Below are 14,516 nucleotides of genomic sequence, written 5' to 3'. Positions count from 1 at the left end.
AAACACTTTTCCTTTGCTGATCCCCTTTCTAGCAGGCTCACTAACCAGGTATTATTTAGGGCTCTTTAGTTTCTTTCTTAAAATTCTGTCCCTCAATTAGCTCACTGCTCATGTTTTCAGCTATCACCTGTGCTCAGATTATATCTAATTTTCTCTGATTTTTTTCCTGGTTTCTTATTCTTTCTTCCCTTGTTGTTTCCACAGTATATCTATATCTAACATCATAACTTTATTAGAAATATGAAACTGCGAGAGTAAAGCCCATTTTATAATCCCTAATGGTCACTCATAAACTAATGATTGGTCATAAAAGAATATATAAATATTATTTTACATGAATATGCAGGGAAGTACTTATTCTATTCATAGGTACTTATTGAACATCCACTGGAAGTAAGAAGGATTCAAAGATGGGTACAGAATCAAACATAGCTTCTGTCCTTGGGGACTTAGATCAATTATATGTCCATAAAAAGACAATAGGATTTCATCATGACAGATATCATGTTCAGATTTTATATAAGGTTTCATGGAAACATAGAACATGGGCTCCTTGCCTGGCTACATGGATGAGGTTAAAACAGGCTTTTTTTGGAGCCTGTAATTTTTGATACGCCTGTAACTAGTTTTACAGGAAGAGCAACCAGTTAAGACAATGAGATGGGAATGAAATGGAAGTCATATCAAGCAGAGAAAATAACATGCACAAAATCTCTTGAAGTATAAGGTACCTCACATATGTACAACACGTAGTGAGAATACAAAGTTTTTGAAGTTGAAAGTAAGGCAGTGATAAAATAGCACTTCCCTCATAGGAGTGTCTCCTGGGGAGACATGGAGACCCTTAGAAGCCAACAAGAGAACTAAAGCACTTAGAACAGTGCCTGCCACCCAGTAAATTTAACTGTTAGCCAAATAATATGAGATTTTAAATTCTAGGCTGCAGAACTTGGATTATGAAGAGTGTCCAGAGTTTTAAATAAGGAAATGACATGATAAGTTTTGCTTTCTTGATAAAATACTATGAAGGCATTTTGAAGAAGTAAGACAGGAGACAGGGAAACTAATGAGGAAGATACTCCAGTTTCCACTGGGAGATGACAAAGCCTAGGGCAGAAGTAGTAGCAGTGGAGATGAGGAGGGGATGGATTCAACAGCTATTTAAGCTATTGAATGTGGAAGCTGAGGGAGAGGAAGACAGACCCAAGGTTGATAGATTACATGGCTAGATGAAAGAAAGTACCATCAACTGAACTGAGGAAATTCTCCTCAGGACACTGGGGCATTTCCTGTGCATTCTGCACTAAACTTTCTAATACATTTTTCTCAACACTGTGTATGATCAACAAATATGGCTGATTATGACTGAGACTATAAAACAATGTTCCCTAACAAGGTGTATTATGACATACGACATTAATGGATCATATGCATTAAAAACGATTAGAGCAATCTTCACCTAGTAGAATTAGCATGGCTTTAGGTACTTAAAGAAAAGGCAGATATTAATTTTCAAAAACAAAAACATACTTCTGACAATGATTTCTGGATTGAGACTGAAAGCAATTTGTTTTGTGATTCAGAAAATTTTTTCTCCAGAGTAGTATATATTAACTGTGTCTGTCAGATTCATATTCTTTAATTTTTCTGTGAGATGAATACATGCTTTATAATGGTAATTTCACATATAGGGTAAGCTACAACAGAAGTATATCATGGCAGCCTCTTAATATGGAGACCAAGGCCTAACTATTCATCTTAGCTCAATAACTATTAACTCAATTTTCTTTGCCTTATTTCACATTTACCACGTGCAAAAAGGTGTTTTAGGGAGTGGAGAAAATGATAAAATCATAAGCTCTGTCTTGGATTAGGTCACAATTAAGCTAGACCAAATGACAATTACAATAGAGAAAAACCTAACTGTGGCACCAGTGTGCTTAAGACACAGAAATAGCCTGCTAAATATTTGAGAACCAACGGGAAGACAAAAAAATCATTGCAGGATTTTAAAATAAGAGTGAATAAGATCTTAGATACATTTTAGAAGAATCACTTGGTTGCAATGTGGAGAATGGATTGAACAAAACCAACATGGGAAGCAAGGAGATACAATATGTGGATGCTGAATTTCTCAGTCAAGAAAGAATTAGGGCCAGGTGCAGTAGCTGACACCTGTAATCCCACCATTTTGGGAGGCCAATGAGTGAGGATCACTTGAGGTCAGGAGCAACACCAGCCTTGCCAGCATGGTGAAATCCTGTCTCTACTAAAAATACAAAAATTAGCCAGGCCTGGTGGCATGCCCCAGCTACTTTGTAGGCTGAGGCAGGAAAATCACTTGAACCAGGAGGCAGAGGCTGCAATGAGCTGAGATTGTGCCACTGTACTCTAGCCTGGGTAACAAAGCAAGACTCTGTCTCAAGAAAAATAAATAAATAAATAAATAAATAAATAAATAAATAAGAATAAGTATCTTAACTAAGGCAGCAGTGTAAAATATGAAAAGAAGCAGATAATGGCCAAATGCATTTTGGATAGAGCAGAAGAATGTGAAAGTAGTGGCCTATTCAACAAGTCATGATGAAGGCATATGATGTCATCTAGCACCAGCCAGACAGACAGTCATACATCAGTAGAGGTGGGTTGGCATGATGGGTCAGAGTGTAGGCTTCCTGAATTCACGTGCTGGCACTGCCGCTGATTTAGCTGGGTGTCCATGAGAAGGACACTTTACTTCTCTAGTACCAACTTTATTAAATTATTGTGATGATTTAGTTAGTTAGAATATAAAAATGCTTAGAATAATGTCTGACATATAGGAAGCAAGTGAGAGTAAACATTATCTTGTTCCAACACTCAGGTACACAGTTTCTGGAGGCATCATGATGCAGTTCTGAGAATTTCCAGGTCCTATGCATTTTACATATGCTAAATTTGGATGATTTCATGCCAGAAGGCGAGTGGTTACCTAGGGAGAGGCTGGCACTTTGCATGGCTCTAAACAACACAACCTTGCTCCCACTCACCAGAATTTCTTCCTTCCTTTTAATTAAGGCCTTGCTCAGCATCATTCAGAAAAGTCCCTCGTGTTTAATCTGTGACTCATAGTCCAACCATTTGAACGGTACAAACATTTCCTCTGCAGGAAGGAGCAGATGCATTGGTGAAAAACAAGTAGGGGAAAATAAAGCAGGGAGCCTCATAAATGCGGAGGTAGTTGGGACTAAAGAAATCACATGTTTTCATAGACATGTTAGCTTGTACAAGTCCCTTATTTTTCATGGCACAATAATCATCAGAAACCTTTGTCTCTAAAAGAAATCAAACCAGCCACAGTTGCATCAGTTACCATCCCTGGAGTGTTGATTCACCATTGGAAGAGACACAGGGCAGGAAAGGCTTCTCTCCAGGTAGCAATAAAAGAGTTATCAACTCACTCTGGTACTTCTCTGGGACCCAGAAAAAAAAAAAAATCTAAGTCTGGCACCTAGGCTCTTTCCTGAGTGGGTTGTCATGGCAATAGGATATTAGCAACTGTTTTCAGGATTCTAGGGCCTTGGCAATTCTCATGAGTTTCTCTGCCTCAGCTTCTATGTATGCACAGACATATGGATACTAGAACTGATGCCAGAATTGAGGAGAGGATTTAAAATTCATGCCAGGATCCCTCTGGGTTACAAAGGACCTCAGCCGACCTCACAGAGTTTAGCTTGCTCTGCACCACCGCTGATACCATGACCCATCTGGTTCACTGCCTGCTGGAGCTCAGTTGCTCCAGCTGTAAAATAAGGGGGTTGGAGTCAGCAAGCTCAAAGGTTAATGTCAGCTCCAGAATGCTTTGAATCTCAGTAGTTTTATAGAATTTTCTTCCAGAGTTCCTCATGGTTGATCTTGATCCTGCCGTTTGAGAAACAAAAATCATCTTCATTAGTACTATTCCAGATAGAATCATTTGCTCTGAATGAAAGGCTTTGTCGTAATTCAAATAAAACATTTAACTCATTGTATATGATATACATATTAAAGAAGGCAATATATTTGTGTGTATATATATTCACAGAAGCTTTAGTATACAGGCATTTCAATATTCATATATTTTATTCCTTCATTCATGATTTAATTTACTTGATCTTTGACTACATGGCATGCAATGTTGTATTAACTATAAATACTTGTTTCTTTGTGCCTGGATGCATGGCTTTAACTTGAGTACAAGTTCTGTTCCTCCAAGAATTCAGAAGAAAGCTGTAATTTTTATGAGTTCAGCTATTGTGTCTGTCTTACACGCTATTGTATCCTCAGTACTTTGAATAGCACTTGATAAATGATGGATGATTAACAAATATTTGAAGAACAAGTGAATGAATGAATATATGAAAGACATAAATTGGGCCTACTTGAGTTTCTTTATATTATAGCAAAAAGTACCTCTTGATAAAGAACACATTAAATGTTCCAGTTACCTATAGCATAATAAATAGTCTTAAAACATAGTGGCAAAAACAAAGACAACCAATTCAAAATTTTATGCTCATAGATTCTATATATTAGGAGCTCCAGAGGGGTACCATGAAGATGGCTCTTCTCCACTTCATAATGTCTGGAGACTTAACTGGGTTGATGAGATCAGCTGACAGTGATCAACAGCTGGAGGCTGACAAATTTGTGGCTGAGAGATCTGCTACCACAAGAAGATTGCTGAAAGGTTGAGATCAACTGGAACAATTGACCAGAGCTCTTAAATGAGGTTTGAATATCTCTCTCATATGGTGATTTGTTTTTGAGAGGGAATATCTAGAGCACAGGCATTCAAAGAGATCAAGATAGAACCTGCAAGACTTCTGTTGACTTAGCATCAGAAGATACAAGAAGTGCTACTTCTGCCATGTTTTACTGGTTGTAACAAATCACTGACACCAATCCTCCATTTTTGACTCCTCTGGAACATAGTCATCAGTTGTTGGCACTTCTACTGCAACAATTCCTACCTTTCATTTTATGTTTGATTTTTATCATGTCCTGCTATCTTCTAAAATAATTCTTTCATCACATCTTTCACCTTACCAATCCATGTTTCAGTGATGTTCTTTCTGGTAATTATATCATCTACTGAACATTTTATTTTATATACTAAGTATTTGATACCAAAATACTTCTAGTTGTATTAATTTAAAACTTCCTAACTTCATATTGCCAATATCTCCCCTTTTAAAATTATATTGGTTGTATTTATTTTAAATAGCCATACATTTAAAGTTTTCTTTTTTTGTAAAGTATTTATAAGCTTCAGGTGTCTAGTCATATTGGTCTGGGGTGCCAGTTCTATGATAATGTACAATGTAATAGGTCAAAGATCTGTCCTTGGTCCGCATCCTAACTGAGGGCAAGAAATAGGTCCAAGACTCCACAGAATGACTTTTTACATTCCTCTCTCTGCCACTCTCAAAGGCAACTCTGTCAGTCAGGAGATCACCTTTAAACTTTTAGAGAAAAATAAAGAATATCGTAAAGAGGTATTTTTCATAGTTCTAATCCACCACCCAGGAGATTTGGAGGAAAGGGACTCAAGTAGTAAATACTAAAGAATTGTTTTCATCAACCCTCATCCTAGCAGTTTTTTTGTGCTGCTTTCATATTGACCACTCAATACCAACAGCATGGCCATTGCAATTTCTGTAAGAAGTGGTCAAGAAAGAGACTCTTAAATGTCTAGTTCTTCAGTTGTCTTAAGTCCGCAGACCATTCCATCACACCACACACGCACACACACACACATATACACACATTCACACACATCTACACGCATACACATAAACCAAGGCATGATAATTGCCTCACATTTCCCAAAATGTCTCTCATTCCTTTATTTTTCTAATTTCTCCAGGGTTCATTTTGAGGGAGAGGTCAGTAGCTCATGTTAATTTTTTATCTCATTAGGAATGGAAAGCTCCTCCAATATTTTTTCTAATGAAATATATTTTCTGAGGGGATCCACATAAGGAAGAGATGACAAAATATCCTTTTTTTCTAAGTGCTCCAATTATATAAGTCTCTCTAGTGATATGTTCATGAGACATGCCTATTCAATGAAGCTTTTGCTGGAATTTTACTCCAGATACAACCATCATTATAATATTATTATTATTATAAAAGTTCTTGTTTATTTGAGATTTTCTATGAGCCGTGTTCAATAATAATCACTTTACATGTCTAATCATATGTAATTTAGGGCATCTAAATAGGTTCCTTAGTAAGGTCATATGCAAAGTTTCAAAGTAGAATAGTCCAAAATGAAATAAAATAAAATAAGAAGCCCAATTCTTTTTTCCAGTCCCTCAAAGAAAACAAATACAAGATTCTGGTAGCTACTTTTATTACTTTCTTAGCTCTTGGCATCCCTACATTCTGCAGACTCTCATTCTACACTCTCCTTCCTTGCCTACTTCTTTTTTCTTTTATATCTGTTGACTTCATTTCTTTGCTAAGTCCTCCCCATGTTCCTCCTGAGTCTTAGGCTCAATCTCGTTTGGATTATACTGCATCACAAAAGGTTTCTCTGGCAGAGACAGATTATACAGAAGGAATCTAAGACTTGAAAGCTGGGTTAGCAATGAAAGCATTCTCTCTGGTAGACTGGACATCTCTGAGCATTTCTTTATTAATATTTTTTCCATCACATATATATGATCTCATTTGTTCTCTCAACAACACTATTAGTTAGATATCATAATTGTATTTTTTTCTTTTTTCTTTTTTCTTTTTTTTTTAAGATGGAGTCTCACTCTGTTGCCCAGGCTGGAGTGCAGTGGTGTAATCTCAGCTCACTGCAAGCCCCGCCTCCCAGGTTCATGCCGTTCTCCTGCCTCAGCCTCCCAAGTAGCTCAGACTACAGGCACCCACCACCACGCCTGGCTAATTTTTTGTATTTTTAGTAGAGACGGGTTTTCACCGTGTTAGCAAGGATGGTCTCGATCTCCTAACCTCATGATCAGCCTGCCTTGGCTCCCAAAGTGCTGGGATTACAGGTGTGAGCCACCACACTCAGCCAACTGTATTTTTTATGTGAGGTCAGCAAGTATCACCGAGGCAAAATTGCTTGTCCAAAGTTACAGTAGATGTTCTTGAAAGTAAAGAAGTGACAATGTACAGCCAGGGTATCTGATGTTGATGCCCACACTTTTAACCATTTACCAAGTTTGCTATACTTCTTCCTATTAAGATATATTTCCAAAGCAACATCAAAAGTTAGACCTTCATAGGAACTCTCCTCTTCAACTGAAAGAGTTTGAGTCAAGGGAGACAACATATTTAAAAGAACCTGTCTGAGCACTCTGAGTTTGTTTCTGCTTGCTCAAGTATATCTCCATTCCCAAAGAGTGGCTCACCTGAGGCCATCAGTATAATTTTACATAATTATACACATAACCAGTGTAACAGCTATCAGCAACGAATTAGTAATAATTTGGGCAATGCTAGACATTCTCTTGCACTAAATCTTTTATCATGAAATTTTAAGTTATTGGATTCATAAATAATATACTACCTACCAGAGATATTCATTATAAAAGACTGTACTTCAAATATGCTGTCACAAGTTCTTTAAATATAAGCAAATTATCCAACTGAAGCAGCATTTCTCAGAATCCTGCTATGTATATGAACTTATCACCAACTCAGAAAAGCCAGTGATCATCATCTGAAACACAGATTCCATTTCCAGCTGTCATGAAGTCTAGAGTAAGGTCTGTCTACTCACTCAAGAGACACTCCAGAGAATATTGACAGTCACCCTACTGCAGAAATTCTGTTGTATTGGTAAAGTGAAGAATAAAAAGGAAAAATGGTGGGGGAAACTTCTAAGATATGATGATTTATCTTTACCTGTGGACCAAATCTCTTAACAGCAAAGAAGCAGCAAAAATTTGGAAAATTGCCTAGATGATGTCTTATCTGCCTCCATAATCAATTCAAGGCAGTGTATCCTAGAAATAAAGCACCTACATTTTTGTTTCCAACATGAAATAGAAGAAAAATTGAGACTACTCAATTCAAATGTTTAAGACCTGCAAATCTGTGAAACTTAAAATCAAAATAGCAGGTTCCTTATTCCCCAACCCCACAATATTTCAGATAAAAAATAGTTGACTTCCTGATACTCAAAAAATAGGTAATGAATTAAAAAATAAACAAACTTTATATTTATGTTATATATTTGTAGCTTAAAGTGCATTTACTACCATTATGCACTAAAAAGGAATGGTAAGAATTAGTGCTATTACTACTTTACAAATCAAAAAGCCCAGCCACACACAAAATAGAGTGGAGGAAAAAAAACAAAGATTTTAGAGCAAATTCTAGAGCTAAATTCTAGCTCTATTGCCATATAAGTTTTTAATTTGAGCATTACTCTCCAAGTTCCATTTGCTTAGCAATCAAATGATAATAAAAATAATTCTAGACATCTTGAAGTTTAAAGGATCACATGAAAAGTAACAACAGGTATCTAATAAATCTTCCTTTCTACTACCCCACTGTCTCCTTTTCTCTTTTTGCTTTGGAAAAACTATGTATGTTGATCTTGCTTGCTAAGACAATTAGGAAGATGTTTCTTTATACATTTTTCTCAGTAACTATTTTTGCCCTCAGATATAGCTTCTTAGAATTTTCTCAGCTTGGAAAACGTTAGTCTAATGGAAATTGTCAATTAATTTTTACTGTTGACCTAATTTTTTCCTATCACTCCTACATTCGAATTCCATGCCACAGTGTTTTGCCTAACTGTCTTAGAGTCTAAGGTAAAAGAAATATTCGGTAATGCTGATCTTGCCTTTATTTAAAATTTTGATATTTTGTTCATCATCAATTTTTTGCATTAATTTTTTAAAAATACTGCTTTAAAATATTGTTTACCTCAATTACTAAGTTTTTTGGCACCGTTTAAAATTTTTCAGACAATGCAAATGCCCCACTTGCTTCATCTCAGTCCAGGCCTTGCCATTCTGCTTCTATTTTCATATGTTTAGAACACTTTTTTTTTTTTTTTTTTTTTTTTTTTTTTTTTTTACCTAGTATGAGGTGAGTCTAAATCTGGCTTAAACCAATGGAGGATACCAGAAGTATCCAAAGGATAGATGAGGCACCTACCATCTGGCTTTATAAGGCCCTGGAAATAAAATAAACTCTTTACTTTTTTATGACACCAAAAATATCAAAACACAACAGGAGGCATGTTAAGCCCAGAGTTTACACTGGGAAGATTTGATTTGGTTTCATTGTTTGCAGATTTTTGTTTGCTTTATTGTTTACTTTCAGTTTTGTTTTTATTTATGTCTTTCTTTTGGCAGAAAGCAATGGATAATCTCAATTAGTGGTTCAGGAGAGAAGAAGAAGATACTCCCTTCATTTAAAATCTGACATCCGATATTGTTGTGTCCTTCACTTCCCCAGAGGAAGGACTTACAAGAGCAACAGATCAAGCAGCAGCAGCTCCATTAAATATCTATCCTTACACTTTCTTCAGGGCAGCAAAAATTGAGCTTCTCAAAGTTGTCCAGAGCTTTAGATATCTCCTCCTTTATTTTCCCAAAAACATGCAAGCTTAGTAAAGAGGAACTTAGGTGCCACTGCAGGAGCTGGGTCCTAGTGCTCTAGGCCCAGCCTTAGCTCAGCTGGAGTCAGAGCAAGAAGTTATCTATGGCTGGTTTGCAGAAGGTCACTGCATTGGTTACCTTGCTGACAAAAAATAAATCCTAGACTTAACACTGATAAGAAACATCATTTTGGCAGAAGCTTTAAAAAGAGAAATATTTAAAACTGACTATGTAGGAAAAAAATAAACAATGTGACTAACAAGAATCATTTAGGACTTCCAAAACTATAGTCTACATAGGAATTAACAATAATTAATGTTCATTACCTGCTTACAAGGAACCTGATGTTGTTTCTAGTTCCTTTGTTATATTGAACTTTTGCAACAACTTTTTAAGACAGTCACTATTTTAAAACTTGCTGAAGGTCACTCTGCTAGGCCATGAGCTCTAGCTACTATAATATATGCTTCTCAAGTAATCAAGAAAAACCAGCTTTAGGAAAATGCAAGTAAGAATTATTTGCCCAGAATTCTGGTTAATGGGTGCTACATGTATGTGTGTTTATGTATGTGCATATACTTAGGGAGCTATCTATGGAAGGTAGGGAGTTCCAAGGTCAAGATGTTTGGAGGACACATGTCAAAAAAAGTTAAACAGATTTTTATTGCAAACATTATCTGTGTCATGAATAGGCTAAGGTGAACAGTGACTCTCCAAGGGAAGAGTTTTAATGGTAGGGTTTATATATTAGTCCATTTTTACATTGCTATAAAGAAGTGCCTGATCCTAGGTAATTTATAAAAGAAAGAAGTTTAATTGACTCACAGTTCTGCATGGCTTGGGAGGCCTCAGGAAATTTACAATCATGGTGGAAAAGGAAGTAAACACATCCTTCTTCACACAGCAGCAAAGAGGGGAAAAGTCCCTTATGAAACCACCAGATCTTGTGAGGACTCACTCATTATCATGAGAACAGCAGCATGGGGGTAACTGCACCCATGATTTAATTACCTCCCACTAGGTCCCTCCCATGACAGGTGAGGATTATGGGAACTACAATTCCAGATGAGATTTGGGTGGTAACACAGTCAAACCATATTGTTCTGTCCCTGTCCCCTCCCAAATCTCATGTACTCACTTTTCAAAACACAATCATGCCTTTCCAACAGTACCCCAAATTCTTAACTCATTCCAACACTAACTCAAAACTCCAAGTTCAAAGCCTCATCTGAGACAGGGCAATTCCCTTCTGCCTATGAGCCTGTAAAATCAAAACCAAGTTAGTTACTGCCTAGATACAACGGGAGTAGAGGAACTGGGTAAATAAACCCGTTACAAATGGGAGAAATTGTCCAAAAATGGGGCTACAGGCCCCATGCAAGTTTGAAATCCAATAGGGCAGTTATTAAACCTTAAAGTTCCAAAATGCTCTCCTTCGACTCCATATCTCACATCCTAGTACACTAATGCAAGAGGTGGGCTCCCAAGGCCTGGGGCAGCTCCAGTCATGTTGTTTTGCAGGGTACAGCCCTCTTCCTGGCTGCTTTCACAGGCTGGCATTGAGTGTTTGCAGCTTTTCCAGGCATGTGGTGCAAGCTGTCAATGGACCTACCATTCTGGGATCTGAAAGATGGCAACCCTCTTTTCACAACTCCACTAGGCCGTGCCCCAGTGCAGACTCTGTGTAAGGGCTGCAACCTCACATTTCCCTTCTCCACTACCCCATCAGAGGTTCTCCATGAGGGCTCTGCACCTGCAGCACACCTCTGCCTGGACATCCAGGAGTCTCCATACATCCTCTGTAATCTAGGCAGAGGCTCCCAAACCTCAATTCTTGACTTTTGTGCACCTGCAGGCTCAACACCATGTGGAAGTTGCCAAGGCTTGAGGCTTACACCTTTTGAAGCCACGGCCTGAGCTGTACTTTGGCCCCTTTTAACCATGGCTGGAGTTGCTGGGACACAAAGCACTAAGTCCCTAGGCTGCACACAGCAGGGAGGCCCTGGACCTGGTCCTGGAAACCATTTTTCCCTCCTAGGCCTCTGGGCCTGTGATGGGAGGGGCTGCCATGAAGGTCTTTGAGATGCCCTGGAGATATTTTCCCCATTGTCTTGTCGATTCGCATTTGGCTCCTTGTTACTTATGCAAATTTCTGCAGCATGTTTGAATTCCTCTCCAGAAAGTGGGGTTTTATTTTCTACTGCATTGTCAGGCTGCAAATTTTCAAAACTTTTATGCTGTGTCACTTCTTAAATGCTTTCTTTGCTGCTTAGAAATTTCTTTTGCCAGATACTAAATCATCTCTCAAGTTCAAAGTTTCACAGATCTCTAGGGCAGGGGCAAAAAGCTGCCAGTCTTTTTGCTAAAGCATAACAAGAGTGACCTTTACATTAAATCCCAATGAGTTCCTCATCTCCATCTGAGACCATCTCAGCCTAGACTTCATTGTCCATAACACTATCAGCATTTTAGTCAAAGCCATACAACAAGTCTCTAGGAAGTTCTGGTAGAGGCAGGGAGCAGACAAGGAAGGGTCCCCAGAGAATCTCTGACCTGCCCCACAAGTGTTTACACCAGATGTTTTTGTGCAGCTAAAGGAACCTGCACGGGGGCTTGCCTGGGCATCCCCACAATTAACTGGAGGCCCACATGCACTGTGGGAATATGGTGGGGCCACCAGGAATCCATGTCTAATGCAGGAGAAGAGTTTGGCCTCCTCAGCTCCTCAGCTTGGCCTCCTCAGCTCAGCTCAGTGTGGTAGCCTGGTATTCAATCTGTGAGGTGGGAGTTGGCTGACAGGAACCTTCTTTTTGCTAAGAACTCCCCTTTCACTTAATGAATTTCACCCTTCTCACCCTGCAACGTGTCCTCATGCCTAATTTTTCCTGGTTATGAGACAAGAACCCAGATTTAGTTGAACTAAGAAGCAAAAAATCCTGCATCAGTTCCAAACTTTCCCACATTTTCCTGCCTTTTTCTGAGCCCTCCTAACCGTTCCAACCTCTGCCTGTGACCCAGTTACAAAGTCGCTTCCACATTTTCAGGTATCCTTGTAGCAGCACTCCACTTTGTGTGGTGCCAATTTACTGTATTAGCCCATTTTCATGCTGGAATAAAGAACTGCCTAAGAGTGGGCAATTTATAAAGGAAATAGATTTAATTAACTCATAGCTCTCCATGGCTGGGGAGGCCTCAGAAAACTTGCAATCATGGAAGAAGGGGAAGCAAACAGGTCCTTCTTCACATGGCAGCAGGAGAGAGAAGTACCTATCAAAGAGGGAAAAGCCCCTTATAAAATCATTAGATCTCATGAGAACTCCCTCACTATCATGAGAACAGCAGCATGGGGGTAACTGCCCCCATGATTTAATTACCTCCCACTGGGTCAATCCCATAACACATGGGGATTATGGGAACTACAATTCAAGATGAGATTTGGGTGGGGACATACCAAATCATATCAGTTTAAGTATAAGGTATTTGACTAGGACCATACCTTTGTGATGGTGCGTGACTTCTTGGTTGCATTTCATTTTGCCCTGGCACCTTAGTAGTTAACAGCTGCTGACTGAATGGTAGCCAGAAGTTCACTACCAACAACAGGTGCATGAGTGCCACCACAGTGCAGATCTCCGCCTTGTCCCCAGCTGTCACACCAACCTCACTGTGAGTGTGGAATGTTTAACAATGCATGACCATGCATACCAGTCCCGAGAGAGAGAGAGACCAAGCATGAGGGAGTACTGGTGAGGCAGCCAGCTGAAAGAGCAAGTGATGACTCAAAAAAACATACAGAGCCATTGGGGTTTCTTAATAGGCACTCACTGCACCTAGGAAAGGGTAAGGAGAAATTTAATGGACCCTGCTTGGTCTGTTGCTATGTAAATCTCATCTCTGGGGAAGTGACTGGCACAAGAATATCAGATGTCACTGGTGCAGACATTTGGCAGATGTGTCTTGTATTTACCAGCATGCAACCCGTGAGCAAATTCCAAATGTGTGAGCGTGGGAGTGTGGGCAGATGGGTATGGATGTGTGCATATGCCACTTCTTATATCCACTGCCCACAATGCAGGAGCAAGGTTTAAGAGGTGAAATTTGACATGACATTTGGTGTGCACTGATAGAGATAGTTTAATTTTTCAAATACTCATTGTCAGCTGCATTTTAGAGGCGAACACCCCATCCATACACACTCTCTCACAAATATGTGAAATGAATCAAATTGCCCATGGCTCCCATGGGAAAAACATGTTATTACTTTGTTTCCAAAGCAGTTGTCAGATCTCTGGTGATACCTCAAACCAGATACTTGCATTTATCTGACAAGGACTCTTAAAAAGCCTGATAGCTTGTTCCAGGGGAAGAGAAATAAAATAGATAAGTGGAGTTTATTTAAAGTTGAGAGGAACAGAAAGACAGAATATTTATACTGATATGTGATATTTTATGCTTATTATGCATTTTTATCCTGTTTGGTCAATGGATAAATAGTGCTGAATGTAGGACTAATCTTAAAGCAAATGCCCAGAGTACTTGAATTGTATTGAATTAAATTGAATTGGATCAAATTGAATCAAATAGATTTCGTGAGTGCTCACCTATGTCCAAGAATAGGTTATTTAAGACTGATCTTGGATATAGAAGAGACAGCCTTAGCTTACAGTGTGGCACATAAAGCAAGGAGGAAATGCGATTTATGTCCGTCCTGGGTAAGAGCTGGTAGAAAGCAAGGGGAAGTCTCAATCTTCAAGGCAAGATCAGAAGCAAAGTTAAGCTAAGATCAGAAGCACAGTTTCAGACAGGAAATATATCTGGCTGAGAAAGTAATTTAGAACTTAGAGGCCGGGGAAAATCCCAGAAGCCCGGTACCCAGGGATAATGTTGCTGGGGGTAGGTGTGGATATTAGAGTAGAACAACTG

The 14,516-nt window shown here is 38.7% G+C and overlaps 1 long non-coding RNA gene across 1 annotated transcript in view; it reads right to left on the bottom strand.

Moving 5' to 3' along the window:
* LOC134739125 (uncharacterized) overlaps positions 1–13,241 on the bottom strand; it is a 542,148-nt gene extending 528,907 nt beyond the window's left edge. Inside the window, exon 1 of the long non-coding RNA XR_010125634.1 lies at positions 13,090–13,241. This is a non-coding gene — a long non-coding RNA (uncharacterized LOC134739125). The remainder of the gene's footprint in view (positions 1–13,089) is intronic.
* Positions 13,242–14,516: the final 1,275 nt, after the last annotated feature.

Source organism: Pongo pygmaeus, chromosome 2 (genome assembly GCF_028885625.2).
Source record: "Pongo pygmaeus isolate AG05252 chromosome 2, NHGRI_mPonPyg2-v2.0_pri, whole genome shotgun sequence".
In the NCBI taxonomy this organism is placed as follows: Eukaryota; Metazoa; Chordata; class Mammalia; order Primates; family Hominidae; genus Pongo; species Pongo pygmaeus.
Note: the sequence above shows the minus strand (reverse complement) of the source record. Positions and strands in the feature narration are given on the sequence as shown.